Raw genomic sequence first — 13,909 nt, 5'->3', positions numbered from 1 at the left:
ACTTTTATGGATAATTTGACTGGAGCTATTTTTAATTTATTAAACTTTAAAATGATGTTAAAAAGCCTCTTGTCTTCTTCTAAACTGATGCATGCCATCCCGTGCTTGGAAAAGAAATTAGCTTACAAAAAAAAGCAATTTTGACACCAAATTTGATAGCAATATCTTGTGAACTGAATTTGATTTAACATCACTCTAGCATCATTTTTTTCCCATTTGTAAGGGCTTAAAAATGCTACATAAAAGATCTGTATTTTTTTCTTTTTAGATGTGATTTCTGAATATTCGGCCAATTTTATTGATAAGATTGTAGATTATTTTTTAAGAGGCAGCATTTTTCATTCTAGAAGGGTATGCTCAGTAAACCACAAATATGCAATTTACTTTTCTGAAAATCGTGGCATCAATACAGGAATATCAACCAACCATTTCTGGGAGTAATTGTTTATTAATTCAACCAGATGCATCCAAGCAAAAGCTTTGTTTTTAATGTTCCACAAAAGTATTTTTAGGCAAAGCCTTATAGGAAATCCTTTCTGACATTTCTATTTTAATGCTTGATGTTATGTGATAGATCTGAGTGCTGATGGACTGTGTAGTATTTAGGCCTGGACCTAGTCACCCAGAGGAGCAAGCTGGTTCATTTGTATAGAGGTGGGAGAGATTGAAGGCTTAGGCTGTGGAGATGGTGAACTGAAGATAGGCACTGTGATGGAGATCTGTGCTGAACTAAGAGGAAGGTCACTAATGTTTTCTTTGGAAGTGTTTGCTGAGTTCATCATCAGCATGAGTGGGTAGCATTGGGGAGTCCGCAGGGACTGTGGAGGAAGACAATTTTGTTAAGGCATCAATGGCAGGTTAGGGTGGTGTACTCTCTTCAAGGTTAGGATGTAATTGGATCCGTCATGACAGGGGAAGGAATCTTTTTTCTGCCAATGACCATTTTGATATTTATAACCCCATTTGCAGGCAGTAAAAAATTATCAACTTTAAAATTATCCTTCTATATTTGGTCAAAATTTAATTACCTCGTCCCTAATGAGATGGCTTCTTTTTGGTTAGGCATGTGATGTTAGGTGACATCGATAATGTTGCTGCTTGCATCAGTCTGAAGATCAGTCGTCTTTTTCAATAAGTTTTGAAAAGAACTGATCTCATCGGTAATTTTTTCAGAACACAGATGTATATTACACTTCATGTGTCCTCACAGTGTGCAATTCACTGCTCGTGTTACATTTATAGAACTCAAGCAGTGTAAGTTATAAAGTATACATCACATAGGAGACACTGAGACTGCTGTATATACATCACATAGGAGACACTGGGCTGGGGTATATATACTGTATATTACATAGAAGACATGGGAAATGGTGTATATACATCACAAAGGATACACTGAGGCTGCTGTATATACATCACATAGGAGACATGGGGAATGGTGTACATACATCACATAGAAGACATGGGAAATGGTGTATGTATATCACATAAGAGACACTGAGACTGCTGTATACACATCACATAGGAGACACCGGGGTTGGTGTATATATATCACATAGAAGACATGGGGAATGGTGTATATACATCACATAGGATACACTTGGGGCTGGTGTATATACCACAAATACAGCAAACAATGCCAATTTTTGTCAAAAATGACACATATCTCTCACCCCAAAAAAAATGTATCTATACAGCAATAAGTGAGGTTAAAATATAACTTTTAATATATGTAACTTAAAAGCTCCAAAACAATAATGTCACCAAATAGTGATTATAAAAGGATGCCAATTTAATGGGTAATCCCTGGAGGAAATTTGGAACCACCCAAGCGCATCAATCAGGATATAAAATGTTGCTAATATATCAGAGTTTATTATACCGTACATTTATTCCCGGAATGTGATAGTTATTCTTTTTATAGGATTTACTGCTTTCCTCAACAACAATCTTACAGGTTATCTCTTTCCATTTTTGGTATGCCATTTAAATTCTCTGGTTCCTTTCTGAAAAATGTATGAATACATACAACAAGTAGGCATTAATTACCATTCTTCTTGTCAATGGGATGCATTTCTACACCTTCTGGCACTGTCAGTACAGAATGGACATAATACATTCTAGTTTTAAAACTAATCCCGATGTATAATTAACTGGTCACAACAGTTATTGATGATCTATCCTTTAAATAGTTTACCAATATTAGATCTGTGGCAGTCTGACACCCAGCCAGCACCCTTCCCCGATCAGCTGCTACTTGCTCCAGTGGCAGCAAGATGTCCCAGTGTCTCTTATGTGGTGTATATACAGCATTCTCAGTGTCTCTTACGTGATATATTCCCCATGTCTACGATGTGATGTATATACACCAGCTCCAAAACAATAATGTCACCAAATAGTGATTATAAAAGGATGCCAATTTAATGGGTAATCCCTGGAGGAAATTTGGAACCACCCAAACACATCAATCAGGATATAAAATGTTGCTAATATATCATGTCAGGCAACAGTTTGTATAAAGGATACAGCATTTAACAATTAGCACACGATGCCATAGCCAATTGTATATATATATTTTTTCTGAATAAACCAAAAAGGTTTATAGCCACAAGATACAAGAAGATGAGATATAAAAACCAAGAACAATCTCACCGGTTTATGCATACAGCCTGGAGTCTCCAGGGATACTCTGTATACACACTGGGAGGTAGCGATGGGAGGACAATACCCTGTCAATTCCCTCAAAAACTAACCATCATCTGATCCCCAGACTCCTGCCCTTACAAGGGCAGTCCACAGCTCACCCTATATTGCACATGCCCTGCACTTTCCCTTAGAAGAGCGTCCCAACGCGTTTCATCCAAGTAAATCTTCAGGGGACTAACTTGTTACAAAGTGCCATAGTGCTAAAGCTCAAGACATAGATCCTCCTACTCTCAATGCTGTCTGCTGTCTGCAGAGAGTTGAGGACGGAGGGCATATTTATATGGTAAGATGACATCAAACCATCCACACCTGATGCCACAATCAAACAATCAATGTGTCACACAAATACTCCCATATCTGGCATATCAAATGTCCATCATTAAGCGGTTCAGCATCTGTGGAACACACGCCAAAATTGGCGCTTACTCCACCCACACCAGCGTCACAAGTATAGAGCAAATCAAAAGAAAGGAAAATGCCCCACTTCCGGTTGGACCACCAAGATGGAGGAGTGTCCCACTTCCGGTGACATTTTTCTGGAGGCGCCTCAAATGCAAATGCCACACTTCCGGTCAGCGGACATATTACAATAATGCCCCACTTCCGGTAACGTTTTGTATGCGGCATCGCCTCTTATTCCTGTCAGCGAACAAAGCGCTGATTGGCGCAGCCACAACAAAGGAGGGGTGAATACTCCCATCAGTGACGCACATCACTACAGGAGCCATAAAAATTAATTAACCCCTTTCTAAACAGCGTCACAAGGACGCATAAATAGGAGACAGTGGTCCACCTAGCATCAAATATAGAAGGGTAAACAGTAGGGAGTAAACTGTACACATGACAAGTCATTGAAATTAAATGACAATGGGAGATACATATATAGATGTATACATATGTATATACATATGCAAATCCTGATAATAGGTGACCAAACAGTGATTTAGGCTTAATAATGTTCCTAAATGTGGGTCAAAAAAGGAAAAGGGGAAAAAAAGGAGGAATTCAAATAAAACAGTTATAATTGATTTGTTCATTGAGGCCCTTAGGTGTTACAGTGTCCAAATAAAAGATCCACTTGGCCTCACGTTGCAACAGCAACTGGTCCCAGTTGCCTCCTCGCTGTGGTTTAAAGACCCTGTCAATGGCAGTAAAGCTGAGGTGCGCGATCTGGCCATCATGTGCACCATGAACATGTCTAGAAATTGGCGTATCCCATGTGTTACACCTCCCACATGTTCGCCAATCCTCCTCCTAAATTCACGGATTGTTTTACCGACATATTCCAGTCCACATTTACAGGTGACCTTATAAATGACGCCCTTGGTGCTACAGTTCATAAAATGTATATGATAATGCCCAGTATCAGAGAACGAGACAAGGCGGTGACCATGGTCCAAAAATGCCTTGTGCATGGATTACCACTCCATATGCTAATCTTAAAAAGGAGAAAACGGAGTAACGGATCCAAAATATATGCAAAAGTATAAATTTTATTAGTACTCACATCAAGTGCTGACAAGTATACAAGTTGACTAAAATAGGGGGGATAAACCCCAATGATACAACAATCAGGACAGACAAGGACAGGGTAAATAAAATGATACCAGTGCTCCAAATCTACATGGCACAACGTTCAGTCAGCCCATGGGCATTGCACATAACAGACATATGTCTAATGGTAATAAAAGATAGTCAAATATGGCATACTCAATTAAATGTGTATTGTACATAGTTGTACATGTCTGGAGCGCCAAAAAAAAAAAAACATCCAGAGGGGTCAATGTGCAAGTCCAATGGACACTCAACATAAATGAAACAATGACATGTGAAAGAATTCTTAAATAGTTAATAACATATGTATAAACATATCAAAACTGCGCAATTGTGCCAGAGAGAACCCGGGAGACGACCCGCCCAGCGGTCCAAATGACCGAAGTGTGGAAACAAGTAAAGGCAGGCTGCTTACCGGGGAGCAGAGGAGGTGAAGGCCCATGCAACGACCCCCCGACGTACGTTTCGCGCCCGCCACAGGCGCTTTATCAAGGGAGTGTTGACTGAGGTGAACCACCATGTTTTTATGCAGAAAGACCTCCCACTTGGAAGCGGTCACATGGGGCAGGTCTACCAACCAAAGGCAGCGGACAGAGCATGCGCAGTGCAGCTCACTCAAACCAGGAAGTGATCAATAGTATGGACAAAAAAAAAAAAATAGAAAAAAACAAAAGAGGCGGGACAAAACCGCACTCATATGAAAAACTAGATAGCATCGTTACCCTAGACGCCTGCGCAGTGTATTGCGTTGACAAAAAGTGTCAGAGCTCAATAAATAATAAAGATGTAATCAGACCATAATAGCGGCGCATACTCAGTGCAACACCTCAGTCCTCCAGGAAATGGGGCAGGCGTCACGCGTCAGGGAAAACACAGAGGGAAATTAACCCCGTGTATAACCTGAGGCGGGCAGACGCCCAAACCCATATCGGAGCAACGGGTGAGCGCAGGTATGCGCACTAAGGTCACAGCATAAAGAATCAGGAGAAGAAAATTAAAAAAAAAAAAAATAAATAATAATAAACCAAGGTCACGAAGACAGACCATGGAGGAAATACAGTGAAGATAGTGACATCAATCATAATTGGGGCAAACAATATAAACACATTATATGATAGTGTGTGCTACCAAAAATCCAGAGCACCAGTAAGGATTGTAAAGGCACACAATAAGATTGATGCAACAGTCCAGAGAAACTTATCTTTTTTTTTTTTCCCCTTTTTTTTCTTTTTTTCTTTTTTCCTTTCCCTTTATATAGTAATAGATGAATGACCCGAACACGATGGAGTGTCCTCATTCTCCATGATATCAATATGCCGTGAAACGATGATGAAGGTAGATATTCTTTCCAGATCCAACAGATAATAAACGCAGGCGTGGGTACGGACATCCAGAATAGAGGGGTCCACACCACACAATGGTACCAGTGAGTCAACATGTAGCCAACACAGAAAACACAGGGAAAGTAAAAAAAAAAATATAAAAAGACAAAAAGTTAAAATCATACAAACCGAACGTTGATAGGGCCTAAAAAATAAAACAGTGGTGAGTGCAGCGGAGACAGCAGAAGCTACAAAAATGAGGAGAAACTCAGAGATTCGTTAAGTCCTTTGGGGGTCATGGTATCCAGAGCGACGATCCACTTAGCCTCTCTCTGGGCCAACGCCTTTTTGTAATTTCCAGCTCGGATTCCCAAGTGTACACATTCAATACCTCTTACCATGAAGGACCCCGGGTCACAATCATGGGAGGATCTGAAGTGACGTGGGATGGTCTTAAGGGTAGTAGGATCGACCACTGTCTTGGCCGCCCGAATGTCCCTAACATGCTCACGAACTCTCACACTTGCCTAAGATCCACAAGGACGCCGTCGAGCCGCCTGGCCGTCCGATTGTGTCTGGTATTGAAGGGCTCTGTGACCCAGTATGTAAATTTCTTGACTTCTACCTCAAACCACTGGTTGAATTATTACCATCTTACATTAAAGACACAACGGACATCCTCACGCGGGTTGACGGCGTCCTTGTGGACGGTCATACCTTTTTGGTGACCGCGGACGTAGAGTCCCTTTATACATGTATTGACCATACCCTCGGTTTGGATGCGGTCCGCCTCTTCCTGGGGATGTCCGACCTGGACAGCCCGATGTGTGGACTACTCCTTGAGCTGCTGCAGTTTGTCCTTACCCACAATTTTTTTGTATTCAAAGATCAATTCTATCTTCAGTGGTGCGGCACGGCGATGGGCGCGGCCTGTGCGCCCTCGTACGCTAATCTCTTCTTGGGTGCCTGGGAGAGATCCATCTTTGGCGACGAGGGCGCGCCGGCCGCTTCCCATGTGCTGTGCTGGCACCGCTACATCGATGATGTTTTATTTTTTTGGGACGGGACGCTGCAGCAGCTCGGGGACTTCATGGCATGGCTCAATGTTAATACTTTTAACATTAGATTGACATTTAAATATGATCTTAAAACTATTGACTTCCTGGACGTCACACTGGAGATCGATGATACACGCTGGATCCAGACTGACGTGTACAGGAAGCCCACTTCTGTCAACTCTTTACTCCATGCCGAGTCCGCACATAACACCTCTACCATCAGGGCCGTTCCTGTCGGTCAGTTCCTCAGGATGAGGCGGATCTGCTCCACCGAGGATGGTTTTGAAAGGCAAGCTAGGGACCTACAGACTCGTTTTCGCAACCGGGGATATAGTAACAGGAGCATACGAAAGGGTTACAGTAGAGCCAGGGCTACTGCCCGTAGGGACTTGCTTTATTCGAGGCGTGATAATACTGGGAGATCTGCTAAGTCAGGTGGATCTGCCCCAATACGTTTCATCTCTACCTTCAACCATGAATGGGAACACATGAGGAGCATTTTGGCCAAACACTGGGCAATTCTTGGCTCGGAGCCATCTTTGGGCCAGGTTATCGGTGATCGTCCTCTGATGACTTCAAGAAAATGTAGAAACTTGAGGGATTTTTTGGTCAAGAGCCATTACATCGCGACGACAACGAACCCCTTTGGATCTACTGGTCCAACTCGGGGGTGTTTTCCCTGCGGCCACTGTGTTGCCTGCCCGAATGTCCTTCGCTGCTCCTCCTTTCAGTCCTCCGATGGTGAAAAAGATTTTCACATCAAACAACACATTTCCTGCAGTAGTACTAATGTCATATACTACGCGACATGTGGGTGCCCACTGATATATGTGGGCCTCACATCAAGAGAATTACGTGTGAGAGTTCGTGAGCATGTTAGGGACATTCGGGCGGCCAAGACAGTGGTCGATCCTACTACCCTTAAGACCATCCCACGTCACTTCAGATCCTCCCATGATTGTGACCCGGGGTCCTTCATGGTAAGAGGTATTGAATGTGTACACTTGGGAATCCGAGCTGGAAATTACAAAAAGGCGTTGGCCCAGAGAGAGGCTAAGTGGATCGTCGCTCTGGATACCATGACCCCCAAAGGACTTAACGAATCTCTGAGTTTCTCCTCATTTTTGTAGCTTCTGCTGTCTCCGCTGCACTCACCACTGTTTTATTTTTTAGGCCCTATGAACGTTCGGTTTGTATGATTTTAACTTTTTGTCTTTTTATATTTTTTTTTTACTTTCCCTGTGTTTTCTGTGTTGGCTACATGTGGACTCACTGGTACCATTGTGTGGTGTGGACCCCTCTATTCTGGATGTCCGTACCCACGCCTGCGTTTATTATCTGTTGGATCTGGAAAGAATATCTACCTTCATCATCGTTTCACGGCATATTGATATCATGGAGAATGAGGACACTCCATCGTGTTCGGGTCATTCATCTATTACTATATAAAGGGAAAGGAAAAAAGAAAAAAAGAAAAAAAAGGGGAAAAAAAAAAAAAAAAAAAGATAAGTTTCTCTGGACTGTTGCATCAATCTTATTGTGTGCCTTTACAATCCTTACTGGTGCTCTGGATTTTTGGTAGCACACACTATCATATAATGTGTTTATATTGTTTGCCCCAATTATGATTGATGTCACTATCTTCACTGTATTTCCTCCATGGTCTGTCTTCGTGACCTTGGTTTATTATTTATTTATTTATTTATTTTTTTTAATTTTCTTCTCCTGATTCTTTATGCTGTGACCTTAGTGCGCATACCTGCGCTCACCCGTTGCTCCGATATGGGTTTGGGCGTCTGCCCGCCTCAGGTTATACACGGGGTTAATTTCCCTCTGTGTTTTCCCTGACGCGTGACGCCTGCCCCATTTCCTGGAGGACTGAGGTGTTGCACTGAGTATGCGCCGCTATTATGGTCTGATTACATCTTTATTATTTATTGAGCTCTGACACTTTTTGTCAACGCAATACACTGCGCAGGCGTCTAGGGTAACGATGCTATCTAGTTTTTCATATGAGTGCGGTTTTGTCCCGCCTCTTTTTTTTTTTTTTTTTTTCTTTTTTTTTTTTGTCCATACTATTGATCACTTCCTGGTTTGAGTGAGCTGCACTGCGCATGCTCTGTCCACTGCCTTTGGTTGGTAGACCTGCCCCATGTGACCGCTTCCAAGTGGGAGGTCTTTCTGCATAAAAACATGGTGGTTCACCTCAGTCAACACTCCCTTGATAAAGCGCCTGTGGCGGGCGCGAAACGTACGTCGGGGGTCGTTGCATGGGCCTTCACCTCCTCTGCTCCCCGGTAAGCAGCCTGCCTTTACTTGTTTCCACACTTCGGTCATTTGGACCGCTGGGCGGGTCGTCTCCCGGGTTCTCTCTGGCACAATTGCGCAGTTTTGATATGTTGATACATATGTTATTAACTATTTAAGAATTCTTTCACATGTCATTGTTTCATTTATGTTCAGTGTCCATTGGACTTGCACATTGACCCCTCTGGATGTTTTTTTTTTTTTTTTGGCGCTCCAGACATGTACAACTATGTACAATGCACATTTAATTGAGTATGCCATATTCGACTATCTTTTACCATTAGACATATGTCTGTTATGTGCAATGCCCATGGGCTGACTGAACGTTGTGCCATGTAGATTTGGAGCACTGGTATCATTTTATTTACCCTGTCCTTGTCTGTCCTGATTGTTGTATCATTGGGGTTTATCCCCCCTATTTTAGTCAACTTGTATACTTGTCAGCACTTGATGTGAGTACTAATAAAATTTATACTTTTGCATATATTTTGGATCCGTTACTCCGTTTTCTCCTTTTTAAGAGTTCATAAAATGTTTAATAGAATAATCTTCCCAGCCACATTACTCACAAAGTCCCTACTTGCTTCAATGTGTGAACAAGCCACACAATGACCGCATTTAAAGCAACCCATGATATCACTGTGGAGCCATGTTCTATTCACAGGGGTAGAAAAATGGCTCCGCACCAGTCTGTCATTCAAGGACCGTGCTTTCCTATATGTGATCATAGGGAAATCACTCAAATAAGGGGAGAGGTCACTGTCCATCTGTAAGATGGACCAATGCTTCTTGATGATGTTCCTCACAAGAATTGCACCATTATCATAAGTTGTAATAAATCTAAGGGTATCATTCTCCAGAGGTTTCTTATTATTGGTGCTCAATAATTCAGAACGCATACGATTCTTAGCTCCTTGGTAGGCCTGTTTTAACACCCTTTTGGGATAACCCCTATTCAGGAATCTATCCCTTAAGTCCCTAGCTTGGAACTCAAACGTCGACATATCAGAGCAGTTCCTCCAGGTTCTGAGATATTGTCCCTATTGGCATCCGGTGTGGATGGTTTGATGTCATCTTACCATATAAATATGCCCTCCATCCTCCACTCTCTGCAGACAACAGACAGCATTGAGAGTAGGAGGATCTATGTCTTGAGCTTTAGCACTATGGCACTTTGTAACAAGTTAGTCCCCTAAAGATTTACTTGGATGAAACGCGTTGGGACGCTCTTCTAAGGGAAAGTGCAGGGCATGTGTAATATAGGGTGAGCTGTGGACTGCCCTTGTAAGGGCAGGAGTCTGGGGATCAGATGATGGTTAGTTTTTGAGGGAATTGACAGGGTATTGTCCTCTCATCGCTACCTCCCAGTGTGTATACAGAGTATCCCTGGAGACTCCTGGCCGTCTGCATAAACCGGTGAGATTGTTCTTGTTTTTATATCTCATCTTCTTGTATCTTGTGGCTATAAACCTTTTTGGTTTAGTCAGAAAAAATATATATATGCAATTGGCTATGGCATCGTGTGCAAATTGTTAAATGCTGTATCCTTTATACAAACTGTTGCCTGACATGATATATTAGCAACATTTTATATCCTGATTGATGCGTTTGGGTGGTTCCAAATTTCCTCCAGGGATTACCCATTAAATTGGCATCCTTTTATAATCACTATTTGGTGACATTATTGTTTTGGAGCTGGTGTATATACATCACATCGTAGACATGGGGAATATATCAAGTTAGAGACACTGAGAATGCTGTATATACACCATATAGGAGACACTGGGACATCTTGCTGCAACTGGAGCAAGTAGCAGCAGCTGATCAGGGAAGGGTGCTGGCTGGGTGTCAGACTGCCACAGATCTAAAATTGGTAAACTATTTAAAGGATAGATCATCAATAACTGTTGTGACCAGTTAATTATACATTGGGATTAGTTTTAAAACTAGAATGTATTATGTCCATTCTGTACTGACAGTGACAGAAGGTGTAGAAATGCATCCCATTGACAAGAAGAATGGTAATTAATGCCTACTTGTTGTATGTATTCATACATTTTTCAGAAAGGAACCAGAGAATTTAAATGGCATACCAAAAATGGAAAGAGATAACCTGTAAGATTGTTGTTGAGGAAAGTAGTAAATCCTATAAAAAGAATAACTGTCACATTCCGGGAATAAATGTACGGTATAATAAACTCTGATGATAGAAAATGAGAATATATGAGAATGGATAAAAATACAGGAACAAGTACCAACACCATTTAGGAGTAATGAAAAAGAAAGATTAAATAATTTTAAGCACAAAAATATGAAACCAAGATAATGCTGTAAAAACAACTTGCTGTATATTTAGGCTGTTGATGCATTAAACCTATTCATGTGCAAATGTGAGTTTAAATATTTTCTTTAAAAACAAGGCAAAATACATTACAAGGGTCACATGATTGACCACCGTGATGCACTGTGAAAATGCCCTGAAACTGAGCTTTTCCAATTTGACATGTACATTTAAATTCAGTGTAACTACTTACTATACCCTCAAATTACCAGTTTTTAACAGTTTTTATGTGTTACTTTTTTTTGCTGTTGTTCTGTTTATGTGTCCCCATTTCTTCCCTGTGTTGTTGCCCCGTCTTGCATGGTATGCCGGGGGAACTTGGGAAATGCTCTATGTTGTGGTGTTGTCAGCCGCTTAGGAGACATGCTGTAGTCTTCGCATTGTGGTATTTCTACATAGTAGGGAACCAAGGGAAGAGCTTATTAACCCCTTACCTACAATTGACGTAATATTCCGTCCATGTGACCATGGACCTAATTACCATGGACGGAATATTACGTCATCGCGATCAGCGGCGCCCACGTGGTGAGCGCCTCTGATCGCGGCCGAGTGTCAGCTAATTATCATAGCTGACACCCGGCACAATGTGTCAGGGGCGGTCACGGACCGCCCCCGACACGTTAACCCCTTGCACACCGCCATCAAACACGATCGCGGTGTACCGGGGGTTAAAGGGAAGCATCGGCAGGGAGGGGGCTCCCTCCGTGCTTCCCTGAGCCCCCCATGGCAGCGCAATGTGCAGCGCTGCTGCGGGGGGCTCCTTTCCTGCAGGTCCCCGGATCCAATATGGCGACGGGGACCTCCGGGGGCCTGCAGGAAGCAGGCTTCCTCAGTGCCTGCAAAGCGCAGGCATGAGGAAGCCTGTGCAGTGCCTGTGACAGATCGCTGATCTGTCACAGTGATCTGTGATGTGACAGATCAGCGATCTGTCTCAGGACAGTTATGTCCCCCCTGGGACATTGTAATAAAGTAAAAAAAAAATAAAAAAACTGTAAAAATAATTTTAAAAAAATCGCTAAATAAATTTAAAAAAAAAAAAAAAATATTCCCCAATAAATTCATTTTTTGGAAATAAAAAAAAAAAACAATAAAAGTACACATGTTTGGTATCGCCGCATCCGTATCGACCCGCCCTATAAAACTGTCCCAATAGTTAACCCCTTAAGCGAACCCCTTAAAAAATAAAAATAAAAAACGAAGCAAAAAAGAATGATTTATTATCATACCGCCGAACAAAAAGTGCAATAACGCGCAATCAAAAAGACGCATATAAATATCCATGGTACCACTGAAAACGTCATCTTGTCCCGCAAAAAACGAGCCATGACACAGCATCATCAGCGAAAAAATATAAAAGTTATAGCTCGCAGAATAAAGCGATGCAAAAATAATTATTTTTTATATAAAATTGTTTTCATTGCATAAAAGCGCCAAAACATAAAAAAACGACCCAAATGAGGTATCGCTGTAACCGTACTGACCCGGAGAATAAAACCGCCTTATAAATTTTACTGCACCCGGAACGGTGTAAACGCACCACCCAAAAGAAATTCATGAAACGCTGGTTTTTGTAAATTCTGCGTCCCAAAAAACGAAATAAAAGCGTCAACTCGTCCCGCAAAAAATAAGACCTCACATGACTCGGTGGGTCAAAATAAGGAAAAATTATAGCTCTCAATATGTGGTGATGCAAAAACTATTTTTACAATAAAAAGCGTCTTTTAGCATGCGACAGCCGCCAAACAAAAACCGCCATAAATAGTAAATCAAACCCCCCGTTATCACCCCCTTAGTTAGGGAAAAATAATAAAATTAAAAAAATGTATTTATTTCCATTTTCCCATTAGGGTTAGGGTTAGGGTTAGGGCTAGGGTTAGGGTTAGGGTTAGGGCTAGGGTTAGGGCTAGGGTTAGGGTTAGAATTGGGGGTTTCCACTATTTGCGCACATCAGGTGCTCTCCAAATGCAACATGGTGAATGATCTCAATTCCAGCCAATTCGGCGTTGAAAAAGGCAAATGGTGTTCCTTCCCTTCCAAGCTCTTCCATGCACCCAAACAGTGTTTTACCCCCTCATATGGGGTATCAGCCTACTCAGGACAATTTGCAAAACAACTTTTGGGGTCCGATTTCTCCTGTTGCCCTTAGGAAAATAAAAATTTTGGGGCAAAAATATCATTTTTGTGGAAAAAAAAATTTTTTTTATTTTCACGCCTGGGCGTTATAAACTTCTGTGAAGCACTTGGGGGTTCAAAGTTCTCACCACACATCTAGATAAGTTCCTTGGGGGGTCTAGTTTCCAAAATGGTGTCAATTGTGGGGGTTTCCACTGTTTTGGTACATCAGGGGCTTTCCAAACGCGACATGGTGTCCAATCCAAATTCCAGCCAAAAAAGTCAAATGGCGCTGCTTGCCTTCCGAGCTCTGCCATGTGCCCAAATAGTCATTTACACCCACATATGGGGTATCAGCGTACTCAGGACAAATTGCACAATAACTTTTAGGATCCTGTTACCCTTGGGAAAATAAAAATTGGGGGTGAAAAGATCATTTTGTGGAAAAAATATAATTTTTTAATTGTACCGCTGTACATTATAAACTTCTGTGAAGCCCTTGTGGGTTC

This window comes from Dendrobates tinctorius, unplaced genomic scaffold (genome assembly GCF_039654945.1).
Source record: "Dendrobates tinctorius isolate UK_male_01 unplaced genomic scaffold, ASM3965494v1 ptg000051l, whole genome shotgun sequence".
Lineage (NCBI taxonomy): Eukaryota > Metazoa > Chordata > Amphibia > Anura > Dendrobatidae > Dendrobates > Dendrobates tinctorius.
Note: the sequence above shows the minus strand (reverse complement) of the source record.